Source organism: Oryctolagus cuniculus, chromosome 2, assembly GCF_051225735.1.
Source record: "Oryctolagus cuniculus isolate XC-2025 breed Fujian yellow rabbit chromosome 2, ASM5122573v1, whole genome shotgun sequence".
Taxonomy (NCBI): Eukaryota; Metazoa; Chordata; class Mammalia; order Lagomorpha; family Leporidae; genus Oryctolagus; species Oryctolagus cuniculus.
Genome location: NC_142868.1, coordinates 74,477,104 through 74,493,810, shown reverse-complemented (window position 1 = coordinate 74,493,810; position 16,707 = coordinate 74,477,104). Strand labels below are relative to the sequence as shown.

The 16,707-nt window shown below is 40.1% G+C and overlaps 1 non-coding gene across 3 annotated transcripts in view; it reads left to right on the top strand.

Annotated features, from left to right (window-relative positions):
* Window positions 1–16,707, top strand: part of LOC108175886 (uncharacterized) — a 43,608-nt gene that overhangs the window by 9,673 nt on the left and 17,228 nt on the right. For all 3 annotated transcript variants that reach the window (XR_016229092.1, XR_016229091.1, XR_016229090.1), the window contains exon 2: window positions 14,262–14,413. This is a non-coding gene — a transcript (uncharacterized LOC108175886). The remainder of the gene's footprint in view (window positions 1–14,261; window positions 14,414–16,707) is intronic.

Below are 16,707 nucleotides of genomic sequence, written 5' to 3'. Positions count from 1 at the left end.
CTCTGCCTCTCTGTAACTCTGCCTTTCAAATAAATAAATCTTTTAAAAAAAATAACCAGAATATTAGAGGAAATAAACAATGCTGTAAATTTATAATCACTTGCTGCTTGATCAATGGTCAGAAGGTTTATAATCAAGAAAATCAGACTAAGTTACTGTGTTTCTAAAATCATGGTTTTAGGGTGGGGTGCTTGGCCCAGCTGTTGACACTGGTTCCACATCAGAGTGCCCTGGTCCAATACCAGCCTCCAGCCCTTCATTCCGACTTCCTCCTAATTCTTACTAGAAAGCAGCAGGTGATGGCTAAAGAAATTAGGTTGCTGCAACCATGTGGGAAACCTGGACTGAGTTTCTAGCTCCAGTTACAAGCATCTGGGGAGTAAATCAGTGGGTGAGAGCTCTCTCTCGCTCTCTCTCTCTCTCTCTCTCTCTCTCTCTGGCCCTCTCATTCCCCCTGGCTCTGCCTCTCAAAGATTTTAAAGTCCACTTATTAAAAATTAAAATCAAGGTAAATTCAACCAGCATGAGGATCCCTGTAAAGACGTTAAACTGGAAGAGACCTAAAAATGGTTAAACCCAATTTTGACAAGTCTTTTCAGGCGGAAGCAGAGGATTTTTTTATGAATTAATGGTAGAAACAGAAAATGGTTACAGCTTTCTGAGGGAATCTATAACATGATTTTTGAACCATTACCCATCCCCTTTCCCTGAGAGAGGAAAACTAACTTATATATACAATTTTCATTGCAGCATTACCTGTGATGTGGGTAATTAGTATTGGTTCTAATGCCAACAAAACTTAATGTTTAAGTAAACCATGTTATATTACCATATACAAGTTGATATGGAAGAGGTAACATGTTGGTACCTCATGAAGTTTATGGAAAGGAGAATTTTTTAAAAGCTTTTATTTAATGAATACAAATTTCATAGGTACAGCTTTAGGAATACAGCAGTTCTTCCCCCCAATAACCCCCTCCTACTCCCACTCCCATCCTACCTCCTACTCCCTCTCCCATCCCATTCTTCATTAAGATTCATTTTTAATTAACTTTATTTACAGAAGACCAACTCTATATTAAACAATTTCCACAATTTGCCCCCACACACATACACAAAATATAAAGTACCTTTTGAAAATAAGGTTTCCAGTTAATTTTCATAGTACAAGTCATTAAGGACAGAGGTCCTACATGGGGAGCAAGTGCACAGTGACTCCTGTTGTTGATTTAACAACTGACACTCTTATTTGTGACATCGGTGATAACCTGAGGCTCTTGACATGAGCTGCCTAGGCTATGGAAGCCTTTGGAGTCCACAAACTCCATCAGTATTTCAAAGCCATAAGCGAAGTGGAAGTTCTCTTCTCCCTTCAGAGAAAAGCACATCCTTCTTTTTTTAAAAAAAAAAAAAAAAGATATTATTTATTTATTTGACAAGCAGAGTTATAGACAGTGAGAGGGAGAAACAGAGAGAAAGGTCTTCCTTCCGTTGGTTCACTCCCCAAATAGCTGCAACGGCCAGAGCTGCGCCACTCCGAAGCCAGAAGCCAGGAGCTTCTTCCGAGTCTCCCACGTGGGTGCAGGGGCCCAAGCACTTGGGCCATCTTTTACTGCTTTCCCAGGGCATAGCAGAGAGCTGGATCAGAAGAGGAGCAGCCGGGACTAGAGCCAGCACCCATATGGATGCCAGCGCCGCAGGCGGAGGATTAACCTACTGCACCACAGCACCGGCCCCAAGTACGTCCTTCTTTGATGGCCCCTTCAGAAAGGAGAATTAAGAGATATTTAGTGGGGCCAGCATTGTGGCATAGAAGGTTAAGGTGCCACCTTCAGTGGCAGCATCCCAGATGGGTACCAGTTCGAATTCCAGCTGCTCTATTTCCAATCCAGCTCCTTGCTAATTCGCCTGGGAAAGCAGTGGAAGATGGCCCAAGTACTTGGTTTCGACACCCATGTGAGAGATCAGGAAGAAGCGCTTGGCTGGCTTCGGCCTATCCCAGCCTCGGCCACTTCAGCTATTTGGGGAGTGATCCAGAAGATGGAAAATTTCTCTCTCTCTCTCTCTCTCTCAAACTCTGCCTTTCAAATAAATAAAATAAATCTTTAATTAAAAAAAGATATTTTCAAAGGACACATTTTGAAACTTTTTGGATACTCCTCATATGCACAGATTTCAAAAATTTTGGCACCAAAACATTCTTATCTTTTAATCCTATTTTCCACAAGCTCTTTGAAGTATCCTAGTACATGGATATGCTTATATGAAATAAAGTGAAACAAAACAACTTGAACCTATGATAATATTACAGAACTGTATAGAAACATGAATATTGATCTTGATTGGAAAAAGATTTTAATTGGTATAAACAGTACAACGATGTTCATTAGATTTTTTTAAGAAAATTAGGATAATTACAACAATGATGTGTACGTTCATAGAATACTTTCTACATGCCAGGCATTCTACTGTTTTTACATGTATTAACTTTTTAAAAATTGACCACCTTAATTTTATTTACTCATTTATTTGTTTTATTTGAAAGGCAGCGAGAGAAATAGACAGATATCTTCCAATCCCCAGCCAGGAGACTTCACTCAGTCCAGGTCTCCCATGTGGATGGCAGGAACCCAACTACTTGTGCCATTGCCTCCTGCTTCCCAGAGTAAGTATTGGCAGAAATGTAGACGTGACAGTGGAACAGGGAATCGAACCCAGGCATTCACACACTGGGTGCAGGCATCCCAACCAACAATTTTTTTTAAAGATTTATTTATTTATTTGGAAGTCAGAGTTAAAGAGAGAGAGAGAGAGAGAGAGAGAGAGAGAAAGAGACTACTCTCCAGATAGCGACAATAGCCAGAGCTGAGCCAAGCTAAAGCCAATAGCCAGGAGCTTCTTCCAGGTCACACGTGTGGATGCAGGGGCCCAAGGACTTGGGCCATCCTCTGATGCTTTCCCAGGTGCATTAGTAGGGAGGTGGATCAGAAGTGGAGCAGCTGGGAGAGAGGGGGACCTGAACTGGCACCCATATGGAATGCTAGCATTGCAAGTGGCAGCTTTACCTACTACACCACAATGCCAGCCAACCCCTTCCCCCAACTCCTGCCCCCGCAAAAAAAAACCACACTAGTATTTTAACCACTATGCAAAAATGCTTGCTTCAACACATATTAATTTTATTTGATCTTTGCAACAACCCTATGTACTGAGTACTATTTTAACTCTTCATTCAACAGATGAAGAAATTGAGGCCCAGAGTGGTCAGATAAATTACTCTGGGTTAACTGTCCCAAGCTGACAATGTACTCTTAAGAAAAGCTTAGATGATTTCTATTTACTAATTGCTGTAGTGGCCCCCAAATTCTGGGTCTCATTTCTCTTGTCTATCCCTATTCATTTCTCTAGTGTTAAAAAAATTGAAAATCTCAAGTGGATTCCAATAAGTTAAAACAATGGATTATTGAATAAACAATTTGAAAGGAGAAATTAGAATCAATCATATCCTAAAAACATTTATTTAGGTAGATGAAAATAATAATCAGGAAATGTTGACAGGGAAAGTGGGATGTATATGGGGACAGAGGACATATGGAAAATTTCTATAGCTTCCTCTCAATTTTTCTGTGATTCTAAAGCTGCTCTTTAAAAAAAATACTTTAAAAAGTAATATAATGAGGGGGCTGGTGCTGTGGTGTAGTGGTTAAAGCCACTGCTTTCGGTGCCAGCATCCCATATGGGCGCAGGTTCAAGACCCAGCTGCTCCACTTCGGATCCAGCTCTCTGCTATGGCCTGGGAAAGCAGTGGAAAATGGCCCAAGTCCTTGGGCCCCTGCATGCATGTGGGAGACCTAGAGGAACCTGCTGCTTCCTGGCTTCAGATCAGCATAGCTCCAGCCATTGCAGCCAACTAGGGAGTAAACCAGTGGATGGAAGACTTTCTCTCTCTCTCTCTCTCTCTCTCTCACACACACACACACACACACACACTCTCTCTCTCTCTCTCTCTGCCTCTCCATCTCTCTCTGTGTAACTCTGACTTTCAAGTAAATAAATAAATTTTTTTTAAAAAGGTAATAATGAGATAACGAGCTTCCTGGGATCACAGAGACCTGAGGCCAGCTTTGTGGCACAGTGGGATGAACCAGCACCTACAATGCAGCATCCCTGAAGAGTGCCAGTTCATGGAACCGGCACTGTGGTACAGTGGGTAAAGCTGCTGGCATCCCATATGGATGCTGGTTCAAGTCCCAGCTACTCCACTTCCAATCCAGCTCCCTGCTAACACACCTGGAAAAATAGCAGAAAATAGTTCAAGTGCTCGGGACCCTGCATCCACATGGGAGACCTGGAAGAAGCTCCTGGCTCTTGGCTTTGGCCCTGGCTCTTGTGGCCATTTGGGGAGTGACCCAGCAGATAGAAGATCTGTCTGTCTCTGACTCTCCCTCTCTCTCTGTAACTCTGCCCTTCAAATAAATAAATACATCTCAAGAAATAAGAAAGTGCCAGTTCCATTCCCAGCTGCTCCACTTCTGATAATGTGTCTGGGTAAGCAGTGAATGATGGTTCAGGTGATGCTTGGGCCCCTGCTACCCACATGGGAGACCCAAATGGAATTCCTGGCTCCTGGCTTCAGCCTGGCCCAGTCCCAGTTGTTATGACCATTGGAGAGTGAACCAGCATATGGAAGATTTTCTCTCTCTCTCTCTCTCTCTCTCTCTCTCTCTCTCTCTCTGTAACTCTACCTTTCAAATAAACAATCTTTTTTTTTTTAAAAAAAAAAAAGGTAGGGGGGTGGTACTGTGTCATAGTAGGCTAGGCCTCCACCTATGGCACTGGCATCCCATATGAGCGCCAGTTCAAGTCCCAGCTGCTCTTCTTCCAATCTAGCTCTCTGCTACGGCCTGGGAAAACAATGGAGATGGCCCAAGTGCTTGGGCCCCTGCACCCGTGTGGGAGATCCAGAAGAAGCTCCTGGCTCCTGGCTTCAGATCAGCCCAACTCCAACCACTGAGGCCATTTGGGGAGTGAACCAGCAGATGGAAGACCTTTCTCTCTGTTTTTCCCCCTCACTGTCTATAACTCTGCCTCTCAAATAAATAAAATATTTTTTAAAAAAGTCTTTGCATACCACCTCCCCCACTATACACACACACACACACACACACACAGTCATCTCTTTCCTGATTTCCCAACTCAACAACTTGTACAACCACAGTGGGCCCTCAGAATCCCAAACTTTCAGGAAAATCAAATAGCTCCCTCTCAGAATAAGATCAGAATTCTCAGGAAAAAATCTTCAAGGAATAAAATGACTGGCCATTTCATTTCTTAGGATACAGACTAACAAATCCACCACTTTTAAAGGGAGAAATATTCCTAATTAGACTTATTCTAAACCATCCTTAAGCAGACTGTTCCCAGGTAAGGTTGACCTAGCATCGGTACAAGGTTATTGATGCTTGATTTGATTATTCCTTATCTTTGTTTCAGAGATCAAGATGAATAAGAAGCCAGGAAATAATTAAAATAAACTGGATTGTTGACATACCTTCTGTTTTGTGGCCTGGGGTAAAAATAAACAAGAAAGCAAAGCTAAATTCAACGCTAAGCTCAGCATGGTTAGTTAGGAGCATGTATCATCTCCATACACAGCATAGAGTTCTGTGGACCATGAAAACAGAATTTTTAATACACCCATGATTTGTATTATAGGATAAGAGCCACAAAGCAAAGACGTTGAAGGTTTCATCGTTAGACTGTAATTCACTTGATCATCTGTGCTACAAAACCCTTCAGTCTACTTTTGCAAGCCATTATTCCTTACATTCGGCATATTGGTTTGTCTACTCATTAAATATTCATTTTCTACAGTGCTTTTTGCAAGGCGAACAAAGCAGTCACTTTGCTATTTTATATTGATTCCTGGGTTCTCGTTACAAAAAGCTTTCAGGGTTTAACAGTTTTGAATGATGCCTAAATTTACTTCACAATTAGCAAATGTACTTTCTTCTTGTTTCTATCATAGAACATTTGAATTTAGATTTTATCATCTAGTTCATGCTGTCATTATTAGTTAAGACCTCAAATGAATTTGTCCTAAGCTTGTTTGGAAGCTTTGTTTGGAAGAAGAATATTAAAATAGGAAGTGAGACACTAACTATGCATGCTTTTCCAGACATGATTTTAATAACAATTTATTTTATTTACTTGAATGGCATAGTCACACACACACACACACACACACATACAAAGAGAGGTCTTCCATCCCCTCAATCACTCCCCAAATGACCATAATGGCGGGGGCTGGGACAGGGCTGAAGCCAGGAGCCTGGCACTCCATTTAAGTTTCCCATGTGGGTGGCAGAGGGCCAAGGATTTGAATCCTCTGCTGCTTTCCTGGGCACATTGGCAGGGAGCTGGGTTGGAAGCAGAACAGCTGGAGCTTGAACTGGTGTCTCAAGCAATAGCTTAACCCACTGCCCCACAACAGTTGGCCCCCAGAAAAGATTTTATTCACTTTAACAGGAAATGTGCAACCAATGGAGAATGAAGCCTTTGTAGGGGTCTGAAGTTAAGGGCTTCAGGTACATTTTTGCCTTCTTTGGGGGAAACACTGATTAGTTTTATGTAGATAAAAGGCTCATATAAAGATTTACTAAAGCTAGTGTAAATCTGAGCTTGTGATTTGTCCAATTCTTCCAAGAGGGCTCAGTACCTTTGTACAGGGCAATTATCACAGATTTATCCACGTTATGCTAGCTGTCTTCTGATTGAGTGCTTGATATGCCTCAAGGCAGATTTAAATAAAACAAGACATTCAGCAGTCTTGGATCTGTTAGTTACATATTTGATGTGGTGACTATTTTAGAAGGGCCAATTATCATTATTAAAAAATACTTTGAGATGCATGATAGTCATTTACTCTCTATTAGAGCTAATCCAAACAGATCCTATAAGCCTTCAGAAAGTTCATGAAAAATGCATATGATGAAAAAACTACACATGGATTTCAAACATTTTTGCACCAAAATAAGCCTATTATTTAATTCCATTTTTTCATGAACAGTTTGAATTCTTGTATTTTTGTATTTCTCGCTGTATACTTTTACCATGTGCAGGTACTCTAAAACAATTCGCTGTATAAAGTAAAAAACAAAATATAAACTGTACTTTCTGCCTCCAAAGAGCTAAAAGACCATAATTACTTGAAATTCATATAAAACATTTTCTCCTATTTTATAATTTGTAATTGGCTATTTTATTATTTAGACTCTGCATAACCATTTCCTTATTCTTGTGGTGATCTAAAACAGCAATCAGCCTTGAAATGTCCTTCATTGTCCTACATTTCCCTTAAGAACTTCAATGAATTACTTTACTGTAGAATGCCATCCTTAATGTGCATTTTTCAGAGTGAGTCATTCAGGAATTGTGACAACAATAGTATTCAACAAAGCCCAGTTGTCGAAATTATTCTCATGTAGTCAACTGACACTGGCTACAAGCTCTCCTCCTTCTCTGCTTCAGGCATGCACCGGTGATTAGCAAATAAGATTATTTTTAAGCAATGAAATAAACCACTTTTTTCCAACACAGTAAACTTTTATCAACTGCGGTAAACTTTAACACAAAAATTTTTTCTTAAAAAAAAGTGATCTGGAGTTTCACTTATGTAATGCTATCAGACTAAACCTCTTCCATAAAATAGTTATGCACTATGAAACATATACAAATACTGTCTATGCAAAGGCACTGGAGAGTGAGCAAAAATGGGCAAAAGATGGAAGGTGGTCAACTCTTGAAAGCGGGAACCAGACATGGTTTTTCAGTGGATGGTACTGCCCAGATCCTGTTGGTGCAGAGAAGCTAAAACTCAAGCAGAAAAGCACAATCTTAATTTCTTAAAGATAAAAGGACGGTTGGAGACTGCCAACATGGCTGGATTAGGAGGAGAGAAATTCCAGAAAGAAGCTGGCCACTGAGAGGGAAGCTCTAAATCTGCGTGTACATTTTGTACACACACTTGTAGGCCTCTGGCCTGTGTCTGGGTGTGTGAGATCCCAGGAAGTAGCAGCCCACTGGGAGGTTGAGAAAAACTGAATAGAGGTTTCAGTTTATGCCTAATATGAGAGATAAAGTTTAGAGTTTCAGTTCAACCAGGTTAATTGCTTGCTAGAACAAAGCTCAACCCTTAACTAAAGTGTACAAGGCAATCAAGAATCTTTCTAGGGGCCGGCGTTGTGAGTAGTGGATAAAGCCACCACCTGCAGTGCTGGCATCCCATATCGGCACCAGTTTGAGTCCTGGGTGCTCCACTTCTGATCCAGCTCTCTGCTGTGGCCTGGGAAAGCAGTAGAAGATGGCTCAAGTCCTTGGGCCCCTGCACCCACATGGGAGACCCAGAAGAAGATCCTGGCTCCCGGCTTCGGATCTGCGCAGCTCCAGCAATTGCAACCACCTAGGGAGTGAACCAGCAGATGGAAGACCTCTCTCTCTCTCTGCCTTCCTATAACTCTGCCTTTCAAATAAACAGATAATTTTTTTTAAATCTTCCTAATGTTTAATCAATGCATAGTATACAATCAATCAAAAATTACTAGATGGGGCCAGTGTTGTGGTACAGTAGGCTATGCCGCTGTCAGATTGGAGCACAGGTTCAAGTCCTGGTTGCTCCACTTCTGATCCAGCTCCCTGCTAATGCATCTGAGAAGGCAACGGAAGACGACCCAGGTACTTGGGCCCCTACCACCCACACTGGAGGTCTGAATGCAGCTGTGGCTCCTGACTTCAGCCTGGCCCTTCCCTGGTTGTCGCAGCCATTTGGGGAGTGAACCAGCAGACAAAAGGTCTCTCTCTCTCTCTCTCTCTCATGCTCTACCTTTCAAATCAATAATTTTTTCAGGTAACTAGCCATGCACGCAAATAAACAACATATTTCTTGACCCATAATCAAAAAATGTTCAATCAAAAGAAATCAATCCCGATGTGTACCAGATATTGGAATTAACAGAGAAGATATTTTAAGAAGCTGTTTGCATTAGTCAGAGTTCTAAACAGAGATAGAATCGATAGAATATGCATACAGATATGTGAAGGGGGATTCACTTGGGAAGCTGACTCAGGTGGTGATGACATCTGAGAAGTTCCACAAGGTTGTCTGCCAGCTGGAGCCCCAGGAGTGCTGGCAGTGTGACTTGATCTCAAGACTGAAGGCCTCAGATGTAGGGCAGCCAACAGCAGTTCCCAGTTCCCAGTTCAAAGTCAGAAGCCTGAGGATCAGCAGTGGGGCTCCTGGTGTGGGAGAGGCTGAAGAAGCTCCTAACTTCAGCCTGGCCCAGCCCTGGCCATTGTGGTCATTTCGGCAGTGAACCAGTAGACAGAAGACCTCTCTCTGTCTCTCCCTCTTTCTCTGTGTAACTCTGTCTTTCAAATAAATAAAATAAATATTTTTTAAAAAAGAAAAAACAAGGTAATATGCCTACTTTCTCTTAACTACCATTCTATTGGTGGTCTGACCTAGTTTGATTAGGCAACACGTGAATACAAAACACGTAACAATTAAAAGGAAAAAGAAACTGAAGTTACTAGAACTAATACGTGAATTTAAATACAAATAATAAAATGTATATATTAAAATTTTATAATAAAAACACAAAATCAATTGAATTTTTACATATTAATAGTAAACAATTTTTCAAATTAAAAAGTTATTCCATTAACAATAGCAGTAAAACTAAAATACTTAGAACAAATTAAATATCTGCAAAACCTCAATGATTAAAATTAAAATACTGATATGAGCAATTAAATAACATCTAAATGAATATATAGATATACCATTTCTGTGTTTTGAAAGACTCAGTGTTGTCAATTTTTCCCAAATTGATCTAGTGTTTTATTGTAATTAATCATAATCCTAGCAGACATTTTCATGAGTATAACAATCTGATTCTAAATTCATGTGGAAATGCAAAGACCTGGAATAGCCAAAATAATCATGAGATAAAAGGACAAAGGCAGAGAGTTTATACTATTTAACTTCAGAGTTTAATATAAATTATAGTAATGAAGGTCTGTGACACTGGCAACAGGATCAGACTAATAGAATAGAATAGAGTTGAAACAGACCAGCTCACACATAGTTATTTCATTTCAAACAAAGGTGACAAAGCAATTCAGGGAAGAAAAGAAAAGTTTCAAGAAATTATACAGGAAATTTAGTAATCCACGCAGAAACAAAAGAATTATAAACTTTACCTCAATAAGGTAAATCATTGAACTAAACATAAAAGTTTAAAACTAGAGCCATGACCACAGCTGTTCTAAAAGAAAAACATAAGACTGTCCTAGCTTCAGGGTAAGCAATGATTTCTTGGACAGAACAGACATGAAAGCACCAGGGGCTGTGTTGTGCTGCTGCTGTGACCCTGGCATCCCACATCAGAGTGCCAGTTTGAGTACCTGCCACTCTGTTTCCAATCCACCTCCCTGCTAATGTGCCTGAGAAAGCAGCAGCAGATGATCCAAGCACTTGGGCGCCTGCCACCCATGTGAGAAATACAAATGCAGTTTCAGCAACCTAACTTTGGTCAGGCCCAGCCTCAGCCATTGGCGAGTGAACCAGGAGGTGGAAAATTCTCTCTCTCTTTCTGTCACTCTGTTTTTCAAATAAGTAAATAAAGTCTTTTTAAAAAGAAAATGAAAGCATGACATAAGTTTAAAAAAGTAAAAGATAAGTTAAACTTCAACAAAATTAAAAGGATTATAAAACACAAAATGAATTGGAAGCCACAGACTGGAAGAAAATATTTGTAAATCATACATCTGATAAAAACATGCATCCAGAATATGCAGATAATTGCTACATTCATTGAGGAAGATGCCAATTCATGTAAAAACAATGGTAATGAACTTTAACAGACACATAACAAAGGAAACATGCATGTCCAATAAGCATGTGTTAAAGTTTCCAATATTATTAGTCATCAGAGACAAATTAAAATCCCATGCAGATGCTACTATATTCACAACTAGAATGGCTAAAGTTTAAAATACAGAAAACACCAAATTTGGTCAAGATGTGAAACAAGTGGAACTCTTAAAAATTGCCAATGAATGCAAAATGGTACAACCATTTTCAGAAGAGATTTGGTAATTTCCCATAAAGTTAATCATAAACCTTACCCAGAAATTCTACTCCTAAATATTTTCCATGAAGATAGTAAAACATATGTCCACAAAAAGTCATGAACAAGAGCATTTATAACTAGCAAACCCAACAAAAAATCCAAATATTCTTTAATATGTGACTGAATAAACAAACTGTGGTAATCCAAACAGTGAAAAGCTGTGCACAATATTGATACACTGCAAAATATGGATGAATCTCATTGATATTATTCCAAGTGAAAGAAGCCAAATACAAAGAATCCATTGCAAGAATCTATTCATGTGAAATTTTTGAACACATAAAAAATATCTACTTTGAAAATCTATAGTGATAAAAATTCAGGGGTGGGGGGAACTAGAAGAGCACTTGCCTTTGGCAGGGGTAATGTGAAAGAAAATGGTATACAGTGAAGAGATATTCTAAATTTTGGAAGTGGGGTAGCTTACATGGGAGTATCGTTTGTCAAAATTAATCAAAGTGTCTACTTAAGATTAGCACATTTCAAGTATTTGAATTTTACCTAAAAGATAATGAAGTTGAAACAAATACTAACCTTAGTAGCATTGCTTCTTTCAATGGGTTAGCAATTCTAAAACTATCTTCTAGCTATCCTAATTTTGAGCAAATACATAAAGGTATTGGGAATTATAAAAACTTGGCATTTCATTGTTAGTGAAGGTAGTTAGAAACATTGTAACTGTAAAGCTGTATAGTTCTGCATACATTCCTATGGCCTTAATTCTAAGTGTACAATTTAAAAACTTACCATGGTATCACAAATCCCATTAAGCTGGGTGATAAAAATGCCATCACAAGTGTTAAAGTGATCATATAGATAGCATTAAATGTTAAAGGGATCATATAAATAACTTGTGTTGAATTGGAATCAGAGTTACAAATATGAACTCAGGTTTTCAATATCTTGGAACAGATTTATATAGAGAGATAGAATACTTATAGGTGTGGAAATACAGATACATGTATTTGGATCTATGTAAGTGTGTGTATGTTAAAGAGTCAGTGTATAACTTCCTACAAGTGCCCACTCACAGGGCCTGGAAGAGTCTCCAGCAGAGTGCACGTGTTACCCAGATCACTGTTCTGAATGTCTTTTCCCCAATAAATGAAACCTGGGTCCCTTGGAGAGATGCCGATTCTAAGATCACAGCAGGAAAAATGCAAAATGAATCTGGAGCATCTACTTGTCTACTTCAGAATGCAGGCAACAGGTGGGACTGGGTCAGACAGAAGCCAGGAACCAGGAACATCATTTGAACTTCTCCAGGAGTAGCAGGGACTCAACCACATGAGACGTCATCTGTTGCCTCTCAGACTTGAGCATCAGCAGGAAGCTGGCTCAGAAGAGGAGGAGCTGGGACTTGAACCAGGCGTTGGATATGGAATGCAGGCATCTCAAGCTATACAACAATGGCTACCCTTTTTGCCTCATTTTTAAGAAATTTTACCCTGTGAAATTCTGCCTCAAAATCTGGCCTTCTAGAATTTCTTGTTTCAATGTTTGCTATTATCATCCATCAAGTTACTCAATCCAGAAGCTTGGGAGTTGTGCTTGACCTCTCTTTTACAGTATTTATATTCAACCAGTCACTAAGCCCTGACCGTTTCTTCCCAAAGAGCTTCTGTATTTTTCCTCCTTCAGTCTCCTCTGGCATTATCTCTGTGGAACAGAAGTCTAATAACCCTTCTCTAGGAATCTCCTTAGTTCTTACAAATCTCTTGCATCAGAATGCAAATTGGATCATGCCACTCTTCTGCTTTCTTTTGAAGTCTTCTCCATGCTGTCAGAGGAGACCAAATCCCAAACATCTTCCATAATTGAACCTTGCTCTGCGGCTTCTTCCCTGTACCCTCTTACTCTTTATTCTAGCCACAGCAACCTCTGTCATTTCCATGTTTATTGTCACTTTGGAGTCTCATTGACTATGTTCCCTGTACCTGAAACGTTCTTGCCTCTTTTTGGTTAATATTTAAACTAAATTCATATTATTTTTTATTTTATTAATTTTCAAAGATTATATCTATTTATTTGAAAGCAGAGTGACAGGGGGCAGGGTGGAGATAAGGAGAAAGAGATTTTTCCATCTGCTGGTTCACTCCATACAAGGGCCACAACAGCCAGATCTAGGCCAGGCTAAAGCCAGGAGCCAGGAACTCCATCCTGAACTCTCACAAGAGTGGCAGGCACATAGGCACTGGGCCATCGTCTTTTCAGGCACATTAGCAGGAAGCTGGACTGGAAGTGGATCAGCTGGGACTTGAACAGGCACTTCAATATGGGATGCTGACACTGTAAAGAGCAGCTTAACCTAGTTCACTACAGTACCAGCTCTTTACTTAAAAAAATTGTTATTTATTTATTTACAACTTTATCTGAATGCAGAAGAGGGAGAGGGAGATCTTCCATCACTGGTTCATTCAGCAAATGCCTACAAAAGCTTGGGCTAAGCCAGGCTAAAGCCAGGAGTCAGGAACTCCATCCTGGTCTCCCACATGGGTGGCAGAGACTCACCCACTACAGCCATCACCTGCTGTCTCCTAGGGTTCACATTAGCAGGAAGCTGTAATCAGAAGCAGAGCTGGGACTTGAGTCCAGGCACTCCTGTATGGTATACCAACTATCCATGGGCTCCCCTTGGCTAGCAGCTCCCCCCGCCCAGATCTCATCCTAAAAGGCCCTTTTATCAGAGAATTCTTCCCTAATTCCCAGCCTAGGTCATGTGCTCTGCACTTTTACATCTACTATAGTATATCCACAAAACATATGCCAGAAACAAAAGTCAATTCATGAGATTTCATATTTTTCCACCACCACAACCCCTAATGAAATCTCTTGCCAGACACTAACTTAATTTACATTCATGATAAAACAGATCGAAGAGAGAAAAAGGTAGGAATCTGAGGTCAAAGAGCTAAAACTTCTCAGGCTGAGGGCCAGAAAGAGCTTTGGGAAAATCAATTTCTACCCATTAATAGATGCTGAGGGTAATACTGAGAATGTTAAGTTCAGGGGAAGATCTTGAAGATCTGCTGTGCAATTAGAACTGACTCTGTTCTGCCTAATTTCCAGAGGCTGCAAGAAAAGATTTGGGTTGCTTTCCTTTCATCTTTGCTGCTGGACGACCCAAGAGAGTGGCCGAATTACATGATTTCTGCACATTGAATATTAACTTAATGGCTGTGTCCTCTCCCCCCCTCCACTTGCAATGCGGACTTTCTGAGGTCAGTGTCCTTGTTGGTTTTGGTCACTGTATGTCTTGTGTTTGCACAACTAGTAACTGAATCAATATTGGCTGAATAAATACATAATTTAGAGTAATTTGCTTATCCTCTCCAAATGTCAGTTAGGGTGTCACTTCAAACTTCTCAGTTCTTTCCATAGAAATAGCACCAATTGCAGCAAAGGAAAAGCATTAACCTCTGATCCCTAACCCTCAAAGTCTGGGGCGTATGAAGCAGCCATTGATGGTACTGATATTTCTGTGGTGTTTCTGTGAAGTTTCATGTTCCATCTCAAGAACTTGTGTCATGACTGATTTTAAAATTTTAAATTTTTACACTCCATACCATTAAATAGTAATATTTTAAACTAATTTTATCTCGAATCTTCTGTAAAAATGATTGGCATTGTACTACTATGACCCCAAGAGTTCTGCACGCTTCAAGCCTGTTTGAGAAACACAAGTATTCATTAAAGGAACTATAAGGCTCCCATTTACCTGGGGGTTTTATGATTCTTTCATTTTAACAAGGAGAAAAGCTAATATTTACTGTGTCCCTTTCATGTTCAATCACAGGGTAAAACATAAGGAACAATGAGATGGCTTTAAGGAGACTGAGTTGTGACGTTACCCACACAAAAAGATACCATTATACGGCAGTACAAAGTGAGAGCCAAGTGAGCAGAGCAGTCTGTCAGTGCAGAAGGACTAAGAGGGCCAGAGTCCACTGAGCCTCAGATTTCTCATCTGTCACATGGGGTAACAACGCTCCAGTGAGGCTCCCTCAAAATGCTTGTGAAAAATTGAATTATAAAGTTTATTTTGCTGCAAATAAATTCTAAAATCTATGCATAGCTGCATAGCTTTTTTTTAAAAAAAAAATTTATCTGAAATGCAGAATGACAGAGCAAGAGGCAGAGAGAGAGAGAATAAATCTTCCATCAGCTTGTTCACTCATCAAATGGCTGTAGCAGTGAAGGGTGAGCCAGGCTGAAGCCAGGAGCCTGGAACGCCATCCTGATCTCCCATAGAAGTGGTGGGGACCCAAGTACTAGCGCCATATTCTGCTGTTTTCCCAAGCACACCAGAAGGGAACTGGATGGGAAGTGGAGTGGCCGGGACGCAAACCAGTGATCCAATATGGGATGCCAGCGTTGCAGATAGCAGCTCAACCCATTGTGCCACATGCCGGCCCCATGGTTTATTCATAATGCACATTTTTCATTAACTTTCATTAACTTTCTGAAGACCCCTTGTTTGCATGGACTGACTGTTAACGAACAACTTAATACATTATCCCTCTTAGTAGTTTTTTTGTCTGTTCTACTTAATATGACTGATTTAATTCTGTAATTAATACACAGTTATTCTTATGTGTTGAAATTTAACTGAAATGTGATCCCTGTTAAACATAAGAGTAGGAATAAGAGAGGGAAGAGATATATAATTTGGGACATGCTCAAGCTGACTTGCCCCAAATGGTAGAGTTAGAAACATACCAGGGGACTCCAATTTAATCCCATCAAGGTGGCATGTACCAATGCCATCTCACTAGTCCCAGTGATCAATTTCAGTTCGCAATTGATCATAATGAAAGGACTAAGAGTCAAAGGGAGCACATAAGCAAGTCTAGTACCTGCTAACACTAACCGATAGAATAAATAAAGGGGAGAGTGATCCAACATGGGAAGTGAGATACTCAGCAGACTCATAGAATGGCAGATGCCCTAAATAGCACTCTGGCCTCAGAATCAGCCCTAAAGGCATTCAGATCTGGCTGAAAAGCCCATGAGAGTATTTCAGGCATGGAAAGCCAAGACACTCTGGCAAAAGATCTCTGTGAGTGAGATCTCAGTGGAAAGAACAGGTCTTCAAAGAAGGAGGTACCTTTCTCTGAAGGGAGGAGAGAACCTCCACTTTGACTATGACCTTGTCTAAACAAGATAAGAGTCGGAGAACTCAAGGGGCTTCCATAGCCTTGGAAACTCATGACTGGAGCATAGGGAGATTACTGATGCCATAGACAGGAGTGTCAATTGGTAAAGTCAACAACAGGAGTCACTGTGCACTTACTCCTCATGTAGGATCTCTGTCCTTAATGTGCTGTGCATTGAGATTTAATGCTATAACGAGTACTCAAATAATATATTTCACTTTGTGTTTCTATGGGGGTGCAAACTGTTGAAATCTTTACTTAATGCATACTAAACTGATCCTCTGTAAAAAAAAAAAAAAAAAAAGAAAAGAAAAGAAAAGAAACTATCAACTCCCAACTTGACTCTCACTGGGATTAAA